The sequence below is a fragment of the Aptenodytes patagonicus genome, chromosome 3 (assembly GCF_965638725.1).
Source record: "Aptenodytes patagonicus chromosome 3, bAptPat1.pri.cur, whole genome shotgun sequence".
Classification (NCBI taxonomy): Eukaryota; Metazoa; Chordata; class Aves; order Sphenisciformes; family Spheniscidae; genus Aptenodytes; species Aptenodytes patagonicus.
In genome coordinates this window covers 56,555,307-56,581,565 of record NC_134951.1, presented here as the reverse complement: position 1 = coordinate 56,581,565, position 26,259 = coordinate 56,555,307, and the positions used below count along the sequence as shown (strand labels likewise).

The following is a 26,259-nucleotide window of genomic DNA, read 5'->3' as shown; positions in this document are numbered from 1 at the left end:
AGAGTCTGTATGCAGTGATGATATTTGCATTTGCTGAGGCTTTGAACAAGAGCTGTAAAGCTTTCATATGGAACAGATTTGTTGCACTGGGAGTTCTTAAGACTTTCTGTTTGGAATGTTTGGAATTTGCTGGTTTTCAGATTTTTAATAGTGCTATACACTATCATATTACTTGTTCTGCTGGGATTTCCTAATTAGCAATGCTGAGCAGGAATTGTTTTGAATGTAGTGTGAACTGCTGCACCTCTGTCCATTTTGTACATTTTAAAATTAATCTGTTTGATCAGAAACTTATCTGTAGAAATTAATTAAATGACCTCAACTGTTACACCTGAGTTGTTGAACCTGAAAGTTTGTCTATGCAAGTGAGTACTTGCATAGTACAACACATAATTCAGTTGCATAAATATATTTGCAAATAAGATTATTCTTTTGCCTTTTCAGCAAAGCTAGCTTGAAAAGTTTAAAATTTTGATCCTCAAAAATACAGGAAAATATTTCTCCTAAATTATTTTCCTTTTTTTGACTGTCTCTAATTTTAAGCTTATTTGGTGGCAAATCATCATTGTCCATTTGACTCACCACAAGGCTTATAACTGGCGGGCAAGCTGAGCTTCCAAAAAATACGAGTGGAGGTTATATGCATGCTGTGACAGCAACAAGCCCAAGGGCACAGCCTTCTGTTCTGGAGAAATAAGGTTTATGTCCTTTGAACCGTCTGTCCCACAGGTCTCTAGAGAAGAGTATGAAAAAAGGAATAAGCACTTTCTGGACATGGATCTTCTCAGCCATTGATTTAAGAATGATTCTTTCTGCCTACTCCTGAAAGTACTCCTTCTAAATGGAATAAATTTGGTAGACTAAACCCCTTTCTCAGACATCCATCAGTCCCTACCCGCACTGAGACCGTACCTGCTCAGGGCAGGGTTAGAGAACACAGGTGCAAATATGTCTATGACTAGTCAGTGTTTAATTCAACTCTGCCCGTTGCCTTTGTCTTGATGCTTCAAGAAAACCAGAGGTAGAAGTGGAAGATTTGCTGAATGTCATTAGTGTCACTTTAGCCTGAGTGAAAGGGAGCGTAAGAACCAGAGCTGACGTTAGCATTTCGGTAGGCCCACACAACTGTTTCCATTTTCTGGCATCCAGCTCCCTCTGACATCCATTGCGGTCTCTGCTGCTGTATGCAGAGTGGGCCTTAGGATCTGGGGAATGGCCATTGATGATATTTTTGGGTCACACCTTATGCCAGATCAACCCAATCTGCCAGTGATGCATAGCTGGTGTGTAATGCAAAATTGACTTAAGGGGGAATTGTAAGAAAACAAGAGAGCTCTCTCTCCATAAGCACCTGCTTTGAAAAGATGGTGTTTTGCTGATGGATATTTTGTTTTGTGTTTTTTCAGTGTTGCCAGTGCTCTTGCTTTGATTGTAAGCCAAATGATATTTTGTGGTCTTTTGTAAAGCCCAGAGTCAAGTGAGCACATAAGAACCTCAGTTTTCATTGAAGAATGAATTAAAATAGACCTCGTGTTGTAGGAAAAATAAAACTTAGGAAGCATGCCCTGATTGCACAGGGAAGGCTTGGTCACCAGAAAAGGATAGAAAATAATGCTTCTTTTGTCACAAGGGGGAAAAAAAATCCTCTTTTCTTATTTTAATTCAAAGGACATTTTTCAGCTGCAGATGGGTTTTGTGCTACAACAGTGTTGTGAACTCCTAAGAAAATATATATTCTGCATGTCTTTAAAGCTCATGAGTGGAGTAGTACACATGTGGAGCTAAATCAGTGCTCTTCATGTCCAGCTTGTTAAACTGGGTCTAGCAGAGTCTCTGCTTAACTTTTTGCGCCCCATTTGAAAGCTTTCTGTGCAAAGTATTCATATTAACATAAGTGGAAGTCTTTTACTGGGAAAGGCCCGGTAGGGTTGCCTTTAAGGCTTCTTGGCTCCATCACGTAACTCATAGTTTTGTAGATTAATTAGGAGATGTTATGGCTGCAAACTAGAGCTGAAAGAGCAGATCTATTGGCCCAGTTTTGTGGCTAAACAAACCTTCCATGCATCCACAGAAGCTCCACCACCTTCCACACAGCCTGCTGAAACATTATCACAAGTGGCATTATTTCAATATGTTTACAGTTTCCGCTCATTTCAAGTTCTTGTGTTGTTCTTACCACCCCAGTGCCTGAGCACCCTAAAGATATACACTTAATTTCGAAAACTGACATGCATGAGAAGCAATGTGGTTACTCACTAATGCTAATTGGCTTCTAAAAAACCAAAAAGTTTTTCAGATAGTACTGATCTTGATACGTTTAACAGAAATAGAGAGGAAAATATTCACCAAAGTGAAAAGAAAGTGTTTTCAAGCATTCATCTTCCTTTCTCAGTGAAGCAGCTTCTGTCACTCACCTGCCTGTCCTCGATGATCTTCATTTATCATAAGCTTCTTTTTCAGTTGTTTTCCCCAGCCTTCCTATCAGTTTCAGCTGATGTAACACCACAAGCAAAAGACAGGAATTGTTGGTGGTCTGCTCTAGAGGACCCGTCGGCTCTTATGAGAACTGGTAAACGTGCATAGAAATAACACGGGAAGTGGGAACAGCTTAAGCTGACCCTATTTTCATTTCAGTTGCTTTCTCAATTTTTAATGAAAGCCATCCCCATTTTCTTGAAGAAAAATTCTTATTTCCAGATCTGTCGCTAAAGAGAACTGTCTAGTTCTTAAGCACCATTGGATAAAGAAGATCATAAGTACATGTAAAACTGAACATCAGAGTTAACTGTATTTTGCTGGATTGATACTGTTCTCATTCTTCCAGGTAACCACAAAGAGCAGCAGATCACCTTAGAACAGATTATAATTCTTTTTTTCTTTTTTTTTCCCATGAGAAAGGATGATATATTGAAGCTGTCTGAGCAATGTTTGGGGGGTTTTTTTGTAGTCTTAAGTAAAGTAAATATGACCATGGGGAGGAACTATCTTATCCCAATAAGCCTGATGCTGATCTCTTTTGTGCCAAAGTAAATCAAGAATAATTTTACCAACATCAGTACAGCCACATCAGTAAAATTCTAGTGGGAGTATGGAATATGGCACAGTATCTCTGTAAAGAATAATGAAAGATTGCACTGGGAATTGTTGTGCCTGTGTATCTCTGCAGGAAATAAGTGGAATTTGGTATTTTAGATAGTTGAATAAAAGAAACTTCTAATTTTAATTAATCAGGGCTGAGTTAATTAATCTGACACATGACAGGAGAACACTGTGAAACTTCAACCGTGTCATCTGAGACTGGACTGAAATACCTCTGGTCTGGAAAGGAAAAACGCTTTTCAAATCTGCTGTTAATATGATAGTGGTTGGCAGCATTTGGGCAGGATGGGAACTCACATAAAAGCAAATTGGAAATAAAGACTGCTGCTCTGTCTCAAACGTGGCTGTTATGTGGTGCAGAGCAATTCTTTCTGTGTGTGTTTATGAAGGAAACCAGGAAACGGCAAGATAATTTTGTTAGCACAGGCAACTTTTTTGCATTCTTCATGGCTGACAGTGGTTTTGCTCAAAGTGCAGAACTGATTTCTGAAAAGGTGGCCATTTAGACTGTTTAAATAACTGACTGGGTAGCGATAGGCTGCTTTTATGGGGTGTACAGATAGACACATGGTGCATCCATACCCGCAGTGCTGCCTCATGCGCCTGGCAGCTGTCCCTTGGCATGCCCATGGAAAACTCCTGTCTCTCCACCAGTTGCGTCTGGCTGCTGCAACAGCCAGGAGAGAGGAGGAGTCAGTAGGCAAGGTATTGAGATCGAGGGATGCTGCCTTTGAGGGAGGGGGGTTAAATCAGATCCCAGGAGGTTCAGTACAGGATTACATTGTTTCCACTGCCTGCCTGGAAACATACTAAAACCCTGAACATCCCATTACATCGAGAAGATGTGAAACTGCTGAAAACACAGATGAAGCAAATAAGCCATCCAGTAAGAGAAATTAGAACTGCAAAATATTAATTAATCTAATTTATATGCTTATCAGTTTAGGGAGAGAAGGTGGTCAAGGAGAGCCATTTAACTCATTTTATCATTGGCCTGTGCTTCATCCCCAAATGAGAAAAAAACCTGACTTTAATGGGCAAAGGTACTGAAAAGATAAGCCATAGTGATACTTGCACTGAGAATGTATTTACTGCTCTCTACAGTCTATGCATCTTTGTAAGTCAGCTCAGATCTGTGAAGTTTGCGTGAGGCTGCACTTCCTCTGGAAAGCTGACGGGGCTGAGCCTCCTTGGGTCATGTGTATATGATCTGGTTTGGGATTCGGAGTACTGCTGTGTAGTAGATAAGAAAGCCTTTCCTCTGTAGCAATACCCAGCGTTTTGTGGGAAGCAGGTCTGCAAGCAGTGTTTGATCTGTCCGAGGAACCAGGACTTCTGCTCAGCAGAGTCACCTGGGAGGTAAGGGGCCTCGGGGGTGCCGCTTGTCCACCCTCCTGCTGAAAGCAGGCCAGTCACACAGCAGGTAGCTCAACTTCATCCTGCCGAGTTTTTAATATCTCCAAGGATGGAGATTCCACAACCTCTGTGGGCAACCTGCTTCAGCTGACCATGTTCACGGTGTAATTTTTTTTCTTTTTATTTGTCCAGAATTTCCTGTGTTACATGTTGTGACTGGTGCTTCTCGCCCTCCCACTGTGCACCTCTGAGGAGAGTCTGGTTCCATCTTTTCCACACCCTCCTCTCAGGTGATTGCAGACCTCAGCAAGGTCTCCCATTAGCCTTCCCTTCTTAAGGCTGAACAAACCCAGTTCTCTCATCCTCTCCTTGTATGTCATATGCTCCAGTAATGAGTCCTCTGGTGCTTTTTCTTGCCTTTTTTAAAAAATCCAGATAACTGGAATATTTGGAAGCTGCAGTTAAGAGGATAGGACAGAGGACCAAATATACAGCTACCCTCACACTGCCCAACATTAAAATAAAGATGAGCTTGCCTGTGACCTTGAGCTTATGGATTAGGAAAGACAGACTACCTGTGACATAGGAGCGAAGAACCCCTTATGGTGGTTTTTCAGATGTTGTCTCCCACTTACAGATTGTATCAGGCATTACATGGTAAGATGTAGTAAGTAGCTCTGAAGAGATAGAGCAGCTGATATTTGTATGTATTCAGGTTTTGAAGGGAAAAACTTCCATAGTATCATAACATATGCTGATTTTACCCTCTTCCTTTTGCCAAAAAATAATTAGTGTTATGAATACATGTATTTAAATACATGTGAACATAGAAACACGTATATTATGAGAAATATCTTCATAACAAACATCTCCTTTTTAAATATAGGTACCTAAACTGCATGCATGAAATCTTTGGACAGGGTTGTCAGTTTGTAGTGTGCTGATGAGCATGTATGAGTCCCACTGGCCCTCCTCCTCTTCTCACTGTCACACAAAGCTGCCAAGTGTCAGTATGTGTTGCAGCCTTCCCTTGCCAGAGAGCACAGTGTACCCCTGCTGCCAGGGCTGTGACATGAATGGTATCATAGCTCCGTCCACTCCTTGTACCCTTTTGCACTGTCTCTCGTGTTAGTGTGATAGAAAGGCATCTCTCTGCACACAGGTATGGATGCTGGGCCACTGGCTGTTCCTTTTTCTGACTCTCATAGAAAACAGATTTCCTGCTAAGAAAGTTCACATTGGCCTTGTGTCTGCAGGGAGTTGTCCCCCCAAGAGGAAGTTCGCTATTTATTTCCTCCAAGAACTAGTGATTTCTTCATAAAACTCTCCCATTTCTGTAGATCACGTGCCAGAGCTTCAGCTGCTATAACTGGCTGTATGGTTGCGCTAATGTGCTGAATTTACGTTAGTAGAGCAGCTACTCTTGTCCCAGGTAGCAATTTGTATTGAATAACTATTGCAGAGCCGGTGCACAAGAACCCACATAAATTGTATGTGATACGTACTTATTGCATATATGGTGAATATATGGAATATGGTGGATTAAAGGTATATACATATTCTTTTGTGGAACTTTGAACAGTACTCAGATATAAATGAGGTTTTGTTTGTTGTACATACCACTGTTGAAGGGTACTTTGAGGAAGTTTGTCCATGATTATTTTATTCTCGTTTTTCTTATTAAACATTTATTAAAATAGAACCTTGTTACTTCAGACTACTGCCTCAAGAGATTTACTGCACATTTCACACATATTTTTTTTAAATGTATTTTTAGTTTGAGAATTTTTTTGAATTGTAACTTGCTTAGTGTAGACACACTGCACTAGGTTGACACCATAGTAACACGTTACTCAGCATGGAATGCTGATGCCACTTTTTGCCTGACAGTTAAACAGGAGAAACAGGAGGTTTGTGCTTGTTTTGAAATGTGGACACACTAGCACAGAGTGTTTACCAACCTCTATTACACATTGATGCAAATAGTCCAAGTCGTGTTTTATCACACTCAAATTGGAGTTCAAAAGGAAAATTGTATCTTTTTAAAAATGCAGGTTGCTAGTATTCAGCTTTTCGGTGGCAAATTATCAAGCTGCTTGAAATTCATTCCATCATGCAACCAAAATTTAACTTGGAACTGAAAAGCTGGTGATGAACACAGTGGTGTGTTGGTCGTGATGATATTCCATGGCTTCACACGTCTCTCAAACATTTTGAATAACAGCTGAATAGGTAATATGTGGCATGTCAAAAATTGCGAGAACAGAGGGTTGTTTCCCTGAGGGTAATTATGCTTCATACATATGTGGCAGTTGGAAGAAGCAATCTTCAGAAAGTCGTCCCAGGTTTCATCAAGAGTTCCTGGACTACGTGCAGTCAGCTGTGCAGGTCTGTGCTGGGGGGCTTCCCAATGCTACTGCCCTAAGACAATCTGTCAGAAAGGTTTACCCCAGAGATAAAAATACTAGAAGCTCTGGTTTCTTAGAAGTTGGGGCAGTCTGATTGTCAGGGTTGGACAGATGCCATAGGCTCAGAAATTTTGGGTTATTCTGAAAATATTTTCACTGAGCAGAGGGAAGCCAGGAGGTGAAAATCTGTGTAAGTGAGAACCCCAGATACTTCAGGTATTTCATGGTTTTTTTCTTCTTTGTCTCCAGTCACATAATTATGGCTCTCTGTGTGTGTTTTCATGGCATTCATGGCAAGTTCATTGTTTTTGTAGGGACCAGCTCTGACTGTGACTTGAACCTGCCAGAGCAGCCCTGACACTTGTTGCCAGGACAGCCTCTTCACTGCCATGGAAGCAGCTATAGCCGCTCGCTGTGCTGTTTTCACAGCAGTATCTACAAGGAAATGTAGCCCGTTGGCTGCTTCTTATTCACCTGAACTTTTACATAGGTTTTGGTTAACATACTGAGATGTGAAATGCTTTAGAAAGATGCACATTAACTGTTGTATTATTCAATTATAAAATCTGAATGTGTGCTCAAAATAGCACTAAAACCAAACAATGAAGTATTGTTCATTCGATCTTAGTCTGAATGATCTCTGGTGTTTAGACTTACCTCAGGTAGTTACTACTGCAAGAGATCACAGTGATAAGTAAAAGAGAAAAAACATCTGCCCTTTGAGATTTAGTACCTTCTGTCTCACTCTGTTGAAGCAGCATGTATGGTTCAGCTGTCGTGGTTTAATCTAACTCATTATATTTTACATTGCAATGGACTAGGTGTATGCACATGACCAGTTTTTGTGTATTATTTGAGGGAGAGTAACTTTCATGTGTGAAGGAAGAGGAGGTCACTTCTTAAAATGTACAAGTGTTTAGTTGCTTGCTATTTTCTGAACAACAACAACAAAAAAAGTAATATTTCTTTTTAATTTCTGCCTTTCCGGAATAAGGAGACTCTTGTCTTTTCATCTGTTTTTATAAGATTTCTTGCAAAGTGCTTTCTTGTACTTGAAGCACACAAAAAATGCATCTAGCAGATTCAGAGAAGGAAACCAGTAAACCAACTCAAGTTCATTATTAAAAACAAACAAACAAACTTAACCTTCAGCAGATCTTACTTTTTGGTGTGCCTTGACTTATGATTTTTAACAGTTGGAGTCCACAATACTGGACACTGGTGCAGCCACACAGCTACACAGCATCTAGCTGCCTTTGGTAGGAGTGGGAACCAGCTCAGCGTGGAACAGTGCAAACCTTTATACAGTGCAGGTGACTCCTCTTGAATAGTTTCTAATGAGAGACAATATCCTTTGCTTTGAATTCAATGAGCTTTTGAAATGCTTTTAAGTCATCAAGTGGCTGAATAAAGGGTTTGCTCTCTTAATGGAGAGGAATGATACCTCTGTATCAATTTGCTATTCTCTTATTGTTTAGTCCTCCTCTCCTCCTGTCTCTCCACTAAGTGGAAGGCAGGAGGTGCATCATAAGGGCATGTGGGAGTATGTGAGAACCACAGCTGGCTGGGTTATGCTCAAACAACTGTGTAGGACAGAAGATGTTGCGGCTGGCGAGGTCTAGTCCCTACTGCCTATGAGGAGTGATGGACATGTGAACTATGGTGAGGGTGATGCCCAGAGCATGTGGGGAACCAACTGGCTCATTTCAAAAGGGAGCCCAGGAGCAAAGTAACATGAGGCAAGTGGGAACAGTCAGAGGACCAGGACCCAGCAGCAATTCATGGACCAAAACAGTAGCTAAGGCTTTGCACGCAGGAACTGCTTGGATCCCTAAAAATTTTGCTTCTTCTCTATTGTTAAAGACCCTGGATATGTCTGAGTGTATCTAGCTTATAAAGAAATCAGCTAGAAGGTTTTTTGTGCAAAAAGAGTGACACAACTTATTGGTTAATAGTGTTGACAGTAACGCTAGCACCCTTACAGGAAAAGCAATCAGTCCGTTGAAAGGAATCCTACTCTGGGAAAGAACTAAAAGTAGTTGGATCTACCATGTCCTTTTGCCCTCTTGTGGGGCATGGAGACCCCTATGGATCCTGGGCATGGAGTATGAAAGGACACATTGGCCAAAGAATCTAGTCTTAGGTAGACCGGGTAAATGCACTTCGAAAATGGACAGTCAATAAACAAAAATCTGTAGTGTTCTCATTAGCACAAAAAGAAAGAGTTCAATTAGAAATCAAATAAGAAAAAAAAAAATTATGTCACTCCACTTAATTTGATTTTTCACTTCATATGTATTCATTTAAGCTGTTTACACTAAATAAATTGATGACATTTGTGATTATTGTATATAATTACATATATTGATATTTGCATATATTCCATGTTGAATTGTGGCTTTTATTGGTAGAACTGCCATTCCTGAAACTTATTGTTTATAATCAATATGAGATTTCATCAAATAACTGAATCTATTACTAAATTTGAAAACAATCTATTCTTGGCAGAATATGTGTGTTCATTTAAACTGAACAGTATCCATTTTATAAATAAGTCTACATACTGTCAACATATTATTGACTAGTCTCCTTAAGCCTGATGGGAAGCCATTCCATTCTGCAATTACGGAATGCCTATAAAATGATAGGATTTTCAGCAACATTATTCTTAGGGAGCTTGAGTACTGCCCTGGAAAATTTTAAGTTATTTAATTCATGTAATACACTTATAGGAAAGAGGAGAAATGTCTGACCTTTAAAGGTCCCTTCCAATCCAAACTATTCTACGATTCTATGATTCTATATATGCAGCTTTCCTCCAGAAGTGTTTTCAAATCTCCCTCCTTTTCTCTAAAACCTCAAAGGTAGTGAAGGTTGTCAAAGCACAGCCCTTAGAATACATTTTATTTTCCTTGTGATCAACTTAGCTGAAAATTCTGTAAGTCAGAGCATGACTTATTTGTGATAAGTCAAGAGCCCTTGAGAGCTCCCTCTTAAGGGGTTTATTGCATTTGCTTCCCTCACTCTCTGTGCCGCATATACAAGTGATGGCAAACACTGGATCTAATGCTACAATCTATATCTCTAAGTACCACTGACATCGAAGGAATCAGACCCTTCTGATTTCCAAAGTCCCATTCACACATCTGAGAGAGGAGTTCATTTGTCTCCTTCATGTGATTATTAATCTCATTTCCATGCATACTTAACTTGCAGGGAAGTTTTGTACACTCTTTGTTTGTTTGTTTGTTTGTTTGTTTGTTTGTTTTCTGGAGCCAACCTATTCATTTCAAAGATACTGTTCATGATACTGGCATGATTTCACAGTGCAGTAGCTGAGATGCTTTATTAGTTATTTTAGCTGAACATTTACTCTATGAAACTGAGCTATCAAAAGAGGACTTTTGGGACATTATCAGTTCAGTCTAATGTATGAGCTCAAATTATTGTAACATTATAATATGCTGCTTGGTGTCTTTTGCCATTGATTTGCCTACATTTTTTAAATTGCTCAATCAGAAGCCATTTATCTGATAAATTATTAATAAATAAATGTTTCTGATGGAAAAACAAATAATTCAGCATTGTAAATCATGTATCATACAGGCAACAGCAGTCAGAAGTAAACTGCTCTTGAGACAAGTAGTTTATGTAATGTAAATGGAAATTATGTAGTGAAATTAACAGTTCATTGCAAAGAAAGGATGGCTGTTATTTTCCTAGACTTATACCAGATTCTGCAGTTTCTGCATTGTACATTTCTATGTTCTTTTATTGGTGCATCAAACATACAACAACAAAATTTAGTTTCAAGTGTGCAAAGGCATCTGCACCTGTTAGGCTCCGGCCACACTGTAAGGGGCTCAAACTGGTCATTCTTTGTCATATTTCTGTAGAAACCTTTTGATTTAATTCTGCTTCTCCATTGAGAAATATTTTTTCCTGACTAACAGAATAATTACAGAGTTAATGTCTTTTGGCAGGTCACATTGGCATTGATGATTTTGAGGGCTTAACAGTATTCTAAATTCCTTGGGCCTTGATTTACTTTGAAAGAAAGTAGATATGTTCAAGCCTAAAGCTAGAAATTGTAGTACAGGGTTTGCAATTAAATACCATATTCACATTTGTGTCTGTGTCCCATTTCTTCAATATGGAGGCATAGATAGATTATAAAAAAACAGAAAACAGAAAAAAAGACAAGAACAGTCAAAAATTATCTCTAAATACTGTTAGCATTTTCTTCAGATGGGTCTGGCATTGTTCTCAGTATCAAAGTAGTTTTTCCAGTGATTTACAAAATGTCTGTAGAATACATTTCTGGTCAACATCAAGGGTAAAAGGCAGCAGAGTAGCAGTAGCACATGCAGTATATCGCCTCTTGCCAGTAAAGATCTAACATTCTTTTTCCTGTAGCCCACTTAAAATACATGTAATTAACAATTTTCTGTTATTGGGAATGTTTTTTGTTTGGGGCTCACTATTGTGAAACACATTTGCTGTTAATTTTCCTTCCCCTTCCCCTTCCTCCCTAACCTGCGCTCCAGATTCCAGGCTTCCAATGTTTACAAGATACTGAGTACATTCAAAAACTTGAGCTGGCAAGCACTACTGCTGGGGCCCTACTACACAAAATTTCTTTTCAGTCTTAAAGAGGGAAACTGAGTGTTTTATTTATTGTTTCCTTTTTCAAATATGCAACAAGCATCTTCTCTTTTCATACAGGCTCAACGAGTTGTACACCATTTCAGCAGAGATGTCTGATCTTTCCATCTGCATACCTGGAGATGCTTTATCCCTTCACTGCTCTTTTCAGTAACCACTAAAGACTTCTTTAGACTGAACACTGGAACAGATGAGTTAAATTCTTCCTGAATGTTCTTCATCAAAAGTAGATGTACTGGACTTTCTGGATGTGCATAAGGACACAAAGGTTAGTGTATTCCTTAAAATCCTGAAGTTTCAGGACTGTTTCATTTAACCATTACAGTGCAGGCTATGTTTCAATTTGTTCCTTAAACGTAGCCACAGGTGGACAAAATGGTGATTGACATCACATATATAGTTGAGATCATGCTTTTAACTGCCATGGAATAAACATACTTAGTGAGCTGGTGCAACCTGAAGTCTTCTGAATGACTTGCTGGCCGACAAGAGCAAGCTCTACCCATGCTCTGAGCTTGATTGCCATGAGTAATTTTTGTGGTATTTCTTCTAAGCTTGGGTTTAGTGCACTGCAATCGCACTCATTGATTTACGACTAGTAAAAAAGGGACGAGAAGAGTATTCTACTTACCTCTGTTCACAAAACAGTCCTTGTTTACAGTCAGTGAGGATGAGGCGGTAGATGTTTGTCCACCTGTGTGCTTATTTGTTCTAGATGGCTTGTGGGCTTCAGGGGAATGCCAAAGACATACACAACATGTTGGAAAAAAATAATTTCTTCCTAGCTATTCACTTCCTGGAAGCTGTTGGATTTTAATAAAACGCTTTTTCTATCCCTTGATTTCTGTTAAAATATTATATAATCTATGGATATTACTCTGTCACCTCTCTGTCACCTCAGGAAATCACCCTCGATCAGGACAATTCACTGACATCATTTTTCTGTGGTATGATTGAAAACGTAGAAGAAATCACTCTGCAAACAGATATATGCTCAGAAAGGTGGTGGAATGTGTGTGGGCATACGTGCACACCAAGTCATGTCTCAGACACATAACTGACAAGGAAAGTAGCAAGATCATAAAGATACATCAGGATTTTCAGCACCAATCATAACATTATTTAAAAAACAAGTTATGTTTATAATGATGTGGATATGCTACATGCAGTAGAGAAGAAAAGTGAACAGTCATGTAACCTTGATTTTATTCTATGATTGCCATCTGGTTTTCATCTTCTGCAGAATATTCTTCAGGATTATTGCTCTATCTGGGTTTGGGGGAGGAGGAGGCAAAATTATTTTCAGTTTTACTCTGTCAACCTCATCTTATTTGATTTGGCCATTTTTAAAAAATAATTTGTTTTACAAATACTATTTGTTCTTATTAAACATCTCCACAACCTATTAAAATGGTTTCAGGAAACCTATTGGCTAAAATAGATGGAGCTTAAACTTGATGCAATTAAAACTACATGAACTGGGTTCTGCTTTCTCATTTTTGTGGAAGGATTCTAGTGATATCATCTGAATAATAGCTTTCTAATCAATCTCTTTCTGTCTGCTACTCTAGCTAGCATTTCTGTTTGCATTCTAAATGCCTACTCCCTGTATAAAGTAAATAGAAGACAAAAATACCATCCCTCATCAAAAGGAATTGTTTCCCCGTTGGCACCAAATGTCTACTCCAGATAGAAGAGGAGGGGGAAAAAAAAAAGTAACAATACAGTTTTGTTTCATCTAAGTTCTATTGAAGTTACTGAGAGTTTTTGTAATAGAGTTCAGTAGGAACAAGAACATGGATATAAAAATACAGACTCCATTTAAAAGCAGAAGGTTAGAGGAGTTGCAAGATTTTGCAAAGATTTCCATAAGAAGGAGAGCTATGTTAGTTCTGTGTGGTGCCCTCGCTGTAATACCTAAATATTTTCCAAGAAAGTAAAATTCATATAGGGCATATATTGTAACTTTAACATGCAGACTGGTTTTTATAATATTACATCTTTTATACATGTGTGTATACAAAATACAGAACTAAGGGGTGAGTATTTCATACAGTTGCAGAGCTCAAATGTCAAAAGTGTTGTGAACTCCACCTCCTTGCACTGCATGCATGTTTGTAGTTCGACTTGGGGGATTTGTGTAACATGTATTTGTGTGGACTGTTAAAGATATGTGATGTATAGGATTACGGCTTCTGCAAACTCAGTACAATTGTTGACAGAGCCTTGCTATATTAGGATGTGTAATGCTGGAAGATCCTACATATCTTTCATTTTGCTTACAGTATTGCTACTAAAGCACACATTAATACCAACATAGAAATTTGGATGGAAAATTACACAAAAAAATGCTTTATTCTCCAATTTTGTGGATTTTGTAGTTTATGCTATGACAAATGTTACAAACATTATTTGACAGATTGGAGAACAAACTTTCCTTGCTAGATAATGGATATGTTAATTTTAACAGTGCAAATCAAAAAGAATGAGCTAAATTATTTGACTGGCTGCAAATCCAGTGGAGTTTCACCTGTCCAAATTTTCCATGATGAATTATATTGCTTGCTAACTTTTATCTTTTGCAAGAACAGAAGTGCAGCTAGGGTTATCTACAAAGCCTGCAGAAGCTTGGGTGGTAAAAGTAAATGTAAATGAATAAATGATGGCTATACTGAAATGAGTACCAAGGTTGTTAAGTCAAAAACTTTGCGCATTTAATGAAGAAGCACCAAAAGAAAAAGATATGATGGCTTATGAAGTGGGAATGTTTGGCATAACCCCAGATTTAAAACTGATCCTGGAGATTTTCTGCTAAGCCACCAGCATACAGACTAAGTCCTGGAGGTTACAGCAGCCTCCTGGAGGTTGGGAGGAGAGTCCCACGACATGGGGAAGACTGAAGCCTGCCCTTCCATGTCTTGGGAGGTTGACCTAATGTGTGGAAAAAAAGATGTCTTCTGTCAGATATATTTTGAGGGGAGGAAAAACAGAAGAGATCTATCCACCACTTCAGAAGTAGGTCAGAGCTGTGAATCCTAATCCAAAGCAACAGGACTGCAACTCAGCATAAGGTCTCTTAAGTTCCAGAAAAAAGGGTTGTTTAAGATATGTCTCTGCTCTTGTCATCACCTTTGCCTGACTTGCTGGCTCTCCTGAGAACCATCTTTCACACAAGAGTAACCGTATCTTCCTCTTAACCATTATGCCTCATCAGCAAACCTAAACTGTATACAACTATCTATAGCAGCAAAATAGGGCTTGGACATTAGTTTGATCCCTGGCTCCTGCTCATCCATCCCATCTGTTCACATGTTTGCTACATGGTTTTGCCCCACAGTCCCACGCAATGCCAGGGTAGCAGGGAGCAGCTAACGAGTTCAGGGTAGTTCAGGGAGCAGCATGGTGTAGGGACAGTTTCCATGAAGCAGCTAAGAATACGGCCACCTTGTTTTGGGGTGGAGAGACTGGGTCACCCACACTCTGGGCAAGAAAATTAGCCCCGGTCTGTTTAACTTACAAACATACACACAGCCAAGTGCTGCAAAGCTGCAAGCTCCTCTGACTCTAACTGGAACACTGATGTCTGTACAAGTTGTTCCATTATTCTCCTTTATGGAAAATGAGGAAATGGCCATTAGGAAATGGCCTCAAGTTGCGGCAGGGGAGGTTTAGATTGGATGTGAGGAAAAATGTCTTTACTGAAAGAGTGGTTAAACATTGGAACAGGCTGCCCAGGGAAGTGGTTGAGTCCCCATCCCTGGAGGTATTTAAAAGACGTGTAGATGAGGCGCTTAGGGACATGGTTTAGTGGGCATGGTGGTGTTGGGTTGATGGTTGGACTTGATGATCTTAGAGGTCTTTTCCAACCTTAATGATTCTATGATTCTATGATTTATCTTTAACCTTTTCACTGGCTACGACTTGTGGTTTAACCCGGCAGGCAGCTAAACACCACACAGCCGTTCGCTCACTCCCCCCGCGCCGGTGGGATGGGGGAGAGAATTGGGGGGGAAAAAAAAAGTAAAATTTGTGGCTTGAGATAAAGACAGTTTAATAGGGCGGAAAAGGAAGGGAAAATAATAATAATAATGATAATGATAAAAGAGTATACAAAGTAAGTGATGCACAATGCAATTGCTCACCACCTGCCGACCGATGCCCAGTCAGTTCCCGAGCAGCGGTCACCACCTCCCTGGCCAACTCCCCCCAGTTTATGTACTGAGCATGACGTCACATGGTATGGAATGTCCCTTTGGCCAGTTTGGGTCAGCTCTCCTGGCTGTGCCCCCTCCCAGCTTCTTGTGCACCCCCAGCCTTCTCAGTCAGTAGAGCATGGGAAACTAAAAAGTCCTTGGCTAGTGTAAGCATTACCTAGCAACAACTAAAACATCGGTGTGTTATCAACATTATTCTCATCCTAAATCCAAAACACAGCACCGTACCAGCTACTAGGAAGAAAATTAACTCTATCCCAGCCGAAACGAGGACATGACTTAAAGGACAGAGAATTTGAGGAGGATAAGCTAAGCCACCCCCTCCTCCATTTTGGATTCTCAGGCAGGACACAATGCAAAGGATGATTGCAGTGTTTGTTGCTTTTACATAGTAAAACACGATTGTTCAGACAGCTATGGTGACCTCTAATACTTATCCCCAGGCCTTTTTTCTTTCTTTTTTTGGTACCATTTCTAGCTTTAATGAGATAAAGAATTTGCATGAATGAAGTTATGTTTTCCATTTTACTGTTGTGGGGGAAGTTTATTCCCTGTGTCTGCTTGCTAGTTCATGGTCTTTTGCTCGTGTCTGTGTAGTCTTTTCTGTATACTTTGCGTATGTGTTTTAGCTTACTAGTGTGTTGAGCATCACACCTATTAGCTGATTCTGATGAAACATCTATATTACAATTTCCTTTTGTACAAAATAAGAAACTTACAAACATGGAATTTTTTCCAGTAATAAAGTGATGAGGGAGATATGATGATAAGCTTTATCAATTAAATAATTAAGACCAAAGTACAAAACCATGAATTCTAGACATTTTGTCCCTGCTATCAAAAATCTGAATATCAAACAGTTTTACAAGAGGAAGTGAAGGATATATGACTTACCCTTTCTCAGTAATTTTACTCACATAAAATTTAAAAAATATTTGATTTAAGAAAATGTGGGCATTTTTACTCACTTTGAAAAAAAAGCATTTTAAACAGCAGGATGTAATTTTAGACTATTTGCAGTCAAGAGGCCTCTGCTGAGCAAAATACTCATTCAATTTAGGAATGCAGATTATAATAATTTTCCTATCTCCCTCACAGCAGGATTCCTGCCATCGTTTTGCAAACTCACAGGTTGCAGTATTGAATGACTAGCTAACTTCAGTTCCAGGTAACACACGCTTCAAGCATATTCTTATTAGCTCAACTTAGTTATAATGCAAAGCTGCTTAGTTTCACCAAGTGAAATGGGATACACTTAAATTGCCTCATCTAATATAATACTCCTTCTTAATACATGCAAAGTGGTTTATGATGGCAAAGCTTGTAGAGCATGAAAATCGGCAGGGAAAGTAAGCTTTCTGACTAAAACTGTCAAAAAGAAGTCCTAGTTTATATCATTTCTTTTTAAAGAGGTTAAGAATGAGGAAGCAGAGTATGGAGTAAGAAATAATCAGTGCAGAAAAATGTAAATTTAGTACATTAACCTTTTTAATACATCAGCTCTACCAAACAAGAAAATTATCAAGTAAAGCTGTTCTTTCAGTAATGTCTTCTGCACCGTAAAATTAAACATAAAATACACAGTGGCCAAAATATATTGCAGTAAGAAACAATAGTCTTTATTCTATCTGTTTTATCCAGAGACTTTTATATTGTGCACCATGTTTCCATTTGTTGGTATCATTAATCCAGCTTCCTGTGGCTGTATTAATTTGCAAGGACTTTGTAATTTCAGACATTGATAAGGAATTATTTATCTTTCTTCTCCCTTTAAATACTAAGTGAATATATCCCAATCTTGTATACCTTGCAGACACAAAACCTGGTTTCAATAAAACCCAAAAACGACACTGGTAAAATTGTTTTTCTTTCCCAATATCCTGCACCTGCTGTCTGACCATAGGGCTGTAAATCCTCTCCCTACATCCCTTTCCAATACTTCCAGAAGACTGTTCAGAGAGGGGCTAAGCTGCTACAGGCTTTGCAGATGACACCCAAGTGCATATCTCATTTTCCACAGATGCAACCAGGGCCATCGCAAAGATGTTGCACTGCCTAGAGAAAAGTCGCTCCTGGAGAAGAGCATCTGGCTGAGATTGAATTTGGGTGAGATCCAGACAATACTGGTTGAGAGACAGAAATGATCCAGCCAGTTGAGCAAGACTCCTAGGCGCATGCCTTTAAGCATTAGTTTGCAATGAGACTGTTCACATCCTTGGAGAAAGGTGGGGATAAGCATGTTGATGAGCTGTGGCCCCAGAGAATGAACCAAGAACTCTTCCCACTCCAACTAAAAGCATCTGCAACACAGGGTTTTTTTCAGTCTTTCTTAGCTTTTCACGGAGCTTAGAAAATGAGGCAGCAAAAATAACAACATCTAGAAAACTCTTCCATGCCTACAAGACAAAGGCCTAGCCGCAGAGATCTCTGCATACTTTGTAAGAGGTTGATCTAACTCATTGTATCCAGGGCTGTTTCAGTCTTCACAATAAGAGAACCTTGCTCCTGAACCGCGGTGTCTCTGAGGCTCCCAGTTTATTTGCATTTTGGATAGAAAGCACTAATCTTGTTCTCAGAGGTACCATTGTTTTGGATCTCTTGATATCCATGATTACTTTTTCATTTGCCACAAATGGACAGCTTCTACAAGAAACAGTTTAAAAACTTCTGAGCAGAGAAGGCTCACGAGAGCGTAACCACCTCTTCTGGTTATGCAGCGAGCTCTTAGGGTCTGTACACATTGCAGAGTCCTTTCAACAAAGAATTTGACTTTCAGAAGTTCTGTACATCTGCTAAAATCAAACCTTCTATTCTTGGTAGGAGAAAGGTGAAAGACAGGTGATTTAAACTGTAGGAGGTCATACAAACATTCTTCATCTGTGAAGTGCCAGGACACAACAATAGTAGCCTATAGAACTTAATAACTGGTGAGTAGAGGTGAAATCATACGTGAAAACTGCAAGCAAATAACGCCCCATGAAACCACACAGTTGGAGAAGCCGAACACAGTAATCTTGGGGAAGTTGAAGTCTAATTTCAGGATGGAACAGGTCTTCGAGTCTGGTCCCAAACATTAATGAAAAGTTACGAGCATCTTTATGGAGGAGAAACAACTGTAAAACTGTTGGTATTCACTGTCAAAATCTTGAACCTTCTCCCTGGCAGCATTGTCTTTGTTTTACTCAGTTCCCTCAACAGGGAGCAGAAAAAAGGTATCCTGGGGTCTCACTGTTGAGGATTTTGTTGGTGTAAGCAGTCACCTGCAGTGTGCATGTTTATTCCCCTGGATTTTCTGAGGTCACAACATGACCCAAGTAAGACATGCTCCTTTAAATATTTCTCTTGTGTTTCTTCCAGTTCACATTCAGGAGTAAGCAAGAGAAAAATGGTAATACAGGTCATTAGTTTTTTGCTTTTCTTACTGGTGATTGCATGGTTTTGATTTTTGGTAGAGACTTGTCAGAGAAATTTCTGTCAAGCAAAGATGTTTTCAGACAGTATTCGAGTCACCCTGTTTATTTTCCATATATATTTTACATACATGAACTGGAGCACTAATCATAATTGGTTAACCTTTGGGCCTCATAAGGAAAATACATTCCTAGAACATTTTCCTCCTGGTAATTCCTTCCTTGTAGTCTCTTCACTGGCTCACCAGCTGTGCTGCTTATCACAGCTTCATTCACTTTATGAAAACTATTTAAAATATTCTCCATTAAAAGCTGTGTAGAAAACTCAGTGTGCGTTTGTGAGGCACTTGTAGGAACATGTAGTTATTGGGAGGAATAAAATAAAAAATGCAAAACTACTATTCAATTGGTATGTGTACAGCCATGCTGTACTTATTGCTATCATGAATAAAGCATTTGTTTTTCTAAATTGTGTGTATATTCCTAGAGGGGTACTTAAAAGACAGAGCTTGTTAGAGAAGGCATGGAAACAATGCAGAATTTCTCCCGTTTCAGTACTCGAATCATAAGGTATAATCGTAAATCCTGACTGCAGTCAGACCAGCTAAAAGGGCACAAGGGACTCCTCCAGAAATCTGGGAGTTTCTTTTCCTTGACCATTTGTGTAACCCAGCTCCTCTGAGGAATGAACGGCCAACCGATCCACTTCCAGGTCTACTTGTGTCATCCCTCCAAAAAAACGCCCTGTCACTGCAAGGAGTCCCAGCAGAGCCGAGGGCAGTAAGCACCCCAAAATGCGTTCCTGGTCAGCCTCTGCCTTCTGGAGTCTTTGCAAACCAGAAGCTGGGGTGTGAACATTTTGCTTTTGAGGGTGTGTAATGAGAGCTGACGTGCTTTGATCTGCTAGGAGACTCACAGGAAATACTGCCTTAAAAACACTGGGTTCCTTGGGGAATTTATGGTTGTTGGTTTGGTTGGTGTTTTTTTCTACATTTTTAACTGTTACTTTAAAGCCTAAATCCTCCTTCCTTCCCTAAAATAGAGTTACAAACTCAGCTGCAAGATGTGTATACTATAGGATACCAAATGCTTTCTGTGTCCTTCCTCATTGTTCTGATAGAGGGTAGCATTTTCCCTCCTTTATTAATATGCTGGTATCTTGATTGAGATCAAGAAAGCTACTGTCTTAATGGGCCTGACAAAGTGATCCCTGCTTTAACAGCTATTGCATAGTGCTTCAAATACCTTTTAATATTTCAAGTATACCAAAACTATGTACACATAGTTTACAAAAATTTAATCACAAGTTTCTTTTTAAATTAGTAATGCAAAAGGAAAAAAAAAATTAAAATAGCTTTCTTTTTCTTATTGTTTTTGATTGATTGTTCTAGCTGACTTTTATATTGTGTGGCACAAATACCATTCTCTGAATTTTTTCTCCTTGCAGATTAATGTGCATGGAAATGAGGTAGCAATAGTATTTTCTTTCCATAAAACACTCCTTTTACAGCTGTATGTATTGTGTGGTCCCATCACATGGTAATATACACATATTGCTACATGAATATCTGTTGCAGCTTGTTTGAAAGTGTCAGCTGTGCCCTCATATAGTCATAAGGCTTACCATAAACAAATCTTGGATATTTGGGTTTTTAACATCTTTTAGATGTAGCCTTCTAAAACTATGTAAATGCATACAATGGATAGAACTTTCTGATGCAATTTTGCTGTCCAATGTCATGTAACACTAAATTATTCCTAAGTTATGTCCTTAAGAACAAAAGTCAATGTCCTTATATATGTTTCTGGATTATTGGCATGGTCTTAGAAGCATGTAAATAGCTGACATATAATGCAAACAGAATTTGGATACAGAAACCTACCAGTGTAAATTAAAAAAAAAAAATCTTTAGTGCCCATTTAGTATTTGAGGATTCAGAAGTATCTTAGCTTGCAAGAAAGATTGTCACTTCAAATCCTGTGATCACACAACCCAGAAACATTGCTGTATTGGCTGTCCTGTGGATTCAGCTAACTCTCGTATTCCACAGGCAGTTCAGATCTCGCAAGCCAGGTACCTCCAAAAACTGGTGTTCTGCATTGACCAGATGCTGAAAGTTTCTCAGCAATCCCATGCTTCTCACCTGAGAACATGGCCAAGTTTTTCCTAGTTTGACTACTTAGGCTTTACTTAGGGAAAAAAAGGCAACAGAGCCTGGAGTCTAAAATTTACGTCTCTCTCACTTTCAGAGGTAACCAACACCAAGTCTGCTTCCCAACACCAAGTCAGCAGAGATTGTGAAGCCATAGGATAACATATGGAAGGTGTAGTCACTAAAGTACTTCGCTGTTTCAATTTTCACTGACTTGTGCTCATGCATTTGTATTCTTATGTTATCGTTGATAGAAATTATGTTCAATGGTAAATGGAAGAAAAACATGAAAAATAAATGGGTCATGCACTTTATCCACCTCTATTTACTGTCCCATATCACAGATGCTTATTTAACATTTCAGATCCCTGAACAGATTAAATCTGTGGATGTTTAAAAAGAAAGGGTTTTCTACTTTTGTCCTGTTTTGCAAAATTCAAAATGTCATATGAAAATCACCCCATTTGTGGCTCAGATGAAAAGGTTTGATTCTTCTCAGTTTCATGTTCTAAAAATGGCACGGATCTGAAGTCTATTTTCTTAATATCTTCTCTTAAAAAAAAAAAAAAGGGAAAGATGTGTTTGCCCAACCTAAATAGCTATTTCTTTCATCAAATATATCAGAGATTTTAAGTCATTTTCAGCAGATATTATAGCTTCATCCAATCCTCTTATTCGCTCTTGGAACCTGGCAGCTCAGTCAGGTGTGAAAAATAATCTCAGTTTTATAAGCACTCTAAATATACTGGAATTTGGTTTTTCAGTAAATAGATGACATGAAATACTTTTTTTTTTTTTTAATCAATATTCATTCCAAGATAGTTGCATTACTTACAAATGACAGTGAACTAACATAACGGAATATAGCATTTCTGTGCTTATAGAAACTGTGGTGGAGAGTTGAAGACATGCATTTGGATTCTTTGTCCCTGTTTCTGAATATCGTGACTCCTTTATTTAGAATATGACTATATTTCAAATATAAGCTTAAAATAAAATAAGGAAACATTTTCTTTTTTTTTTTTTTCCCCTGACAAACTGCGTAGATCTCACAGGCCCAAACTTGAATTGTACAATCTGTTCCTTGGCCTCATTGGAGGGACTGAGGAGTTTTCCTGCCTAGAAGCATAAGCACGTAGCAGAAGTCTCTAAATTGAGAACTTGCTCATTTTAAGCTGATTCTGTAATCAGCAGCCCAGATCTGAATCACATTCTGGAAACGTTCATCTCTTGGCATTGATTCTAGGGAGAGTTTAAGGTGACTTCAGCTCCCAAATTAGGCACTTAACTGAGAAAGTCATCACGATGGAGGGTGAAACCAGACCCCGATGTTGCCACAATCCTCCTCCAAATTCTACATGAAATCCTGGTGTAGCTGAAGCTGACGGGAGTCATGTCATTGACCCCAGGCAGCTAGAAGCTGTCCTCAGACCTTGATTCAAAACTTGCCAGAAAGTTTAACCTTGGAAAATAAGGACATATGGAAATATTGACACAGCCCTGAAAGCTGTAACTCAAATGTGTCTGCAGTAAAATGTATCAAGCTTGTAGCTTTGACACAGGAATAGGATGATGCATAACTCAATGAATACAAGAGGTCTTTTCCTTTGAAAGTCCAGACAGCAGTGCTCTCCCAGCAAAGCTTAACAATATATAAATATCTCTTTGTCATTGTCATGAATGCTTGTTTACAAACCCCTCAAGCCCACAGAGTGCAAATAAAAATTGACAGGTAACATTATAATTGAAGGTGCATGCATATATGCTGCCGTGTTTTTTATTTATGCAATGTTGTGTTGGGCTGTGCCAAACACACTGAAGAAATGGGACCATTGCAATCATTTTAACAAGTTATTTGGCTGCATGCATGATGTGATTTACTTCTGGGTCTCGCGAATGCATTCAGCTTTATTTGTTAACCTAGCAGAACATTATTTATTAATGAGTTCTTCATGCTTTATTAAGCCTAATGTCAAAACACCTCTGTGGGACTCTAGGCATGTTCTCTCTTTGTGTTAAAGCCTTCTAAAGAAAATGAAAAATTATGCAGCAAAGCTGCAGATAAAACCCAGTAGATATCAGTTCAATTACTCTTGATCCTGGCAGATGATGTTTCTGAATATTTGTGAAAGCACAGCATCTGATTGTGTGCTGGCTTAAATTAAAGCATTCTGCAATCTCAGATGTATGTAATTAGAGCGCCTTAGAAACCTAACAAGGCTACTGTGGTCTCCAAAGCTGAGTGGAGCGCTCAGATGGCAAAAACTGACAAGTTCACCATGGAAGTAGAATTCATGCTTTTTTCTATGAACTGATGTTTCGTATCAGAGGGGGAGGCTTCTTCATGGGAACGTTAAAATGATTCAAAGTAGTAACAGGGTGAATCATCTGTGATTTTGTGTAGTTTGAGAGGACTATTATGGCTCAGGAAACTAATACTGGAGTTCAACAAACTTTTTCATCCTTGATCTGACTGAACACCTTGTTTTCTAGCACTGACATGAGATTCAAATCCAGCAGTTCTGCATATCTTAACCTGTAAGAATATCTTGGGACGTATTTCATTATTCTTTTACATGCATTGGTATTTGACATCGGTTAGCAACACCAGCTTTTACACTGTAGAAACATAGACAGAATGGAATAAACGTGATTTTATGTAGTTCAAAAAATGGTAATTCCTAGAAAGTCAACATGTTCATCATTTTTTACATGAAATAGACATAAGCTTTACATGTGTAAGAAGCCTTCAGATAAAGTTTAGTTTGCTGCCATCTTACATTTGAAAAGCACCTTTTTAAACACGTGCTTTCTAAAAAGATTTTGGTTAGCAGACATAACAATGGCCAATCAGAATCACTTGAGTTATCATAATAAGCAGAAATAATATTAAAAACCCCTAATCTATAAAAATGAAAAAAATTAGAAGTCAGTTCCTTTTATGAACGCACAAAAGAAGACATGTAACATCTGAAGTGATAGACACAACAGTTTCACTGTTGAAATCTAAAGGTTTTGCGCACTTGAGATGCTGTCTTGTTTTTACTGAAGACAGAGTTTCGTTATAGGTTTTAGTGGAGAGTAGAAATAAGGCGTAGAGTCTTACTTAACTCGCAACTCATCACGCTAGCCTACATTTATGTATCAGATAAATAAAGTAGCAAAATCTGACCAAAGCTACAAGCCAAAAAGACTGGCTCACTTTCCAACTCCAGCAACAGAAATCTATGGAGAAAAATTCCTGGCAGGAGCTGCAGAGAGATGATTTGGACACTGCATAATCACTACTGCTCTATTTCCTATTTTCTGTTTGTAATTACTACCAGTTATGAATATTTAATGTAAGCTTGTTTTGAGCTTGTCCTTTTTCTTTCATCTTGCTACTTTCATCGTCTTTCACAACATCTGAGAGATCAATGTAAGGCAATGGGATGGTAGGGGAATGTACCATATCGTTACCATATCACAGCAAACATAAATAATTGGGGGACAGATCCTCAGCCGGTGCCTGTGAGCGGAGCTCCCCTAGTTTTGGTAGAAGGTGGCTGGTTACAGGCTCTCACACTGAGACCTCTTGGCATAGAGATTTCGGTAACATAAACTGAAGACTGCCAGGCCCACCTGCTGGAGTGCTTTGTCCCGTTTTCTGCCAAGTAGTTACTGAAGCCTGGTTTGCCTCTTTCCAAGTGGGCGCCTAATCATCAGAGAAAGAGTCCTGCTTGTCTGGTGCATGTTTTTTGTCTGGCACTAGCTATAAAGCTGTGAAATAAGCCAGGGATGGTAGAGGAGCGCTCTGTTCTTTCTCCTCTGGTTATCTTTTGTGATAAATAATTGATCCTGCTACAGATGTTAGTCTGTAAATCCCAATGGGAGGGAAGCACCCCCTGCTAGCCAGGAAAAAACCTGGAATGACACAGAGGCAGGATCGAAATTTAAGCCCCATCCTTTCCATTGGTGCGTCCTATTGTTTAGCTTGGTTAACTGCAGAGGGTTTCTCCAACAGGGTTTGGGTTTTTTTTCCCCATGTTATTCAGCTACCACAGTTATTACAGATTTTCCTCTTCCCAACCTTCCTCAGGCATTGCCTATATGTTGTATGCAGAACACAGAGTGTAGACGATGAAGAGGTGTAAAGCATGGCATTGCAGTGCTGTGCCCAGCTGCCTGCTCTGGATCCGGCTCAAGAAGCCTTGGACTGTACAAAGGCCAAAGGAAACGGGTAACTTGGCTTCCTGAGAGTTGTAAGGCAAATCAGACTGGTCACCAGTCCCGCTGCAGGCAGGCACGTTGCAGGTATTGCTGTTTTAATGGCCACTATTTGCTAGTTTTATACTGCTGGTTTTTGTATGCTCAGAGACTTACACTAATAAGAAAGTAGAACTAGAAGAAGCTGTCACGCTGAACCCTTTATATATTTGTTTATTTTTTTTCTTTTAGTGTAAAAAAGATGTCAATAAAATTGCATTTGTTTCAGAAACAGCTAAACATAATTTGTCACTAAGACTTAACTAGAGTCCAGAAACTCAGCAGTAACTCGTCCTAGACCAAAGGGAATCTGTTGAGAGCTTGTTAGGTCTCTCTAGACTACAAGGGAGGCAAGCAAGTCTGCCTTGTACAGTTTTCCCAAGAGGAAACAATTAAAAATCATCCTATTCAGGAACTCCTTTATATGCTTTTGTTTTTAATAAAGCCCTTTGAGACCAGCAGCAGTGTGTAATATACCTCCTGCTTTTGGTCTGTGTATGGTCTTTATGCTGCTCCTCGACAGAGTCTGCCATGCTTTCTTCTCATTTTTTTGCTGTCTAATGAGCAAACTCATGATTAAATGCAAGGTCACTTGCTTCTTTACACAACTTCAGTACAAATGCAGCATGGAGAAATGCTGTTTCATTTATGTGATTTCCAGAAATACAATTTCAGCTGATTAATGTGATTTTATGATATGCACATTCCT

At 39.1% G+C, this 26,259-nt stretch overlaps 1 protein-coding gene across 5 annotated transcripts in view; it reads left to right on the top strand.

Annotated features, from left to right (window-relative positions):
* HS3ST5 (heparan sulfate-glucosamine 3-sulfotransferase 5) overlaps nt 1–26,259 on the top strand; it is a 205,335-nt gene that overhangs the window by 95,405 nt on the left and 83,671 nt on the right. For all 5 annotated transcript variants that reach the window (XM_076333453.1, XM_076333452.1, XM_076333449.1 and 2 more), the window contains one exon: nt 11,589–11,796. The gene's annotated coding sequence lies outside the window, so the exon portion shown is untranslated. The remainder of the gene's footprint in view (nt 1–11,588; nt 11,797–26,259) is intronic.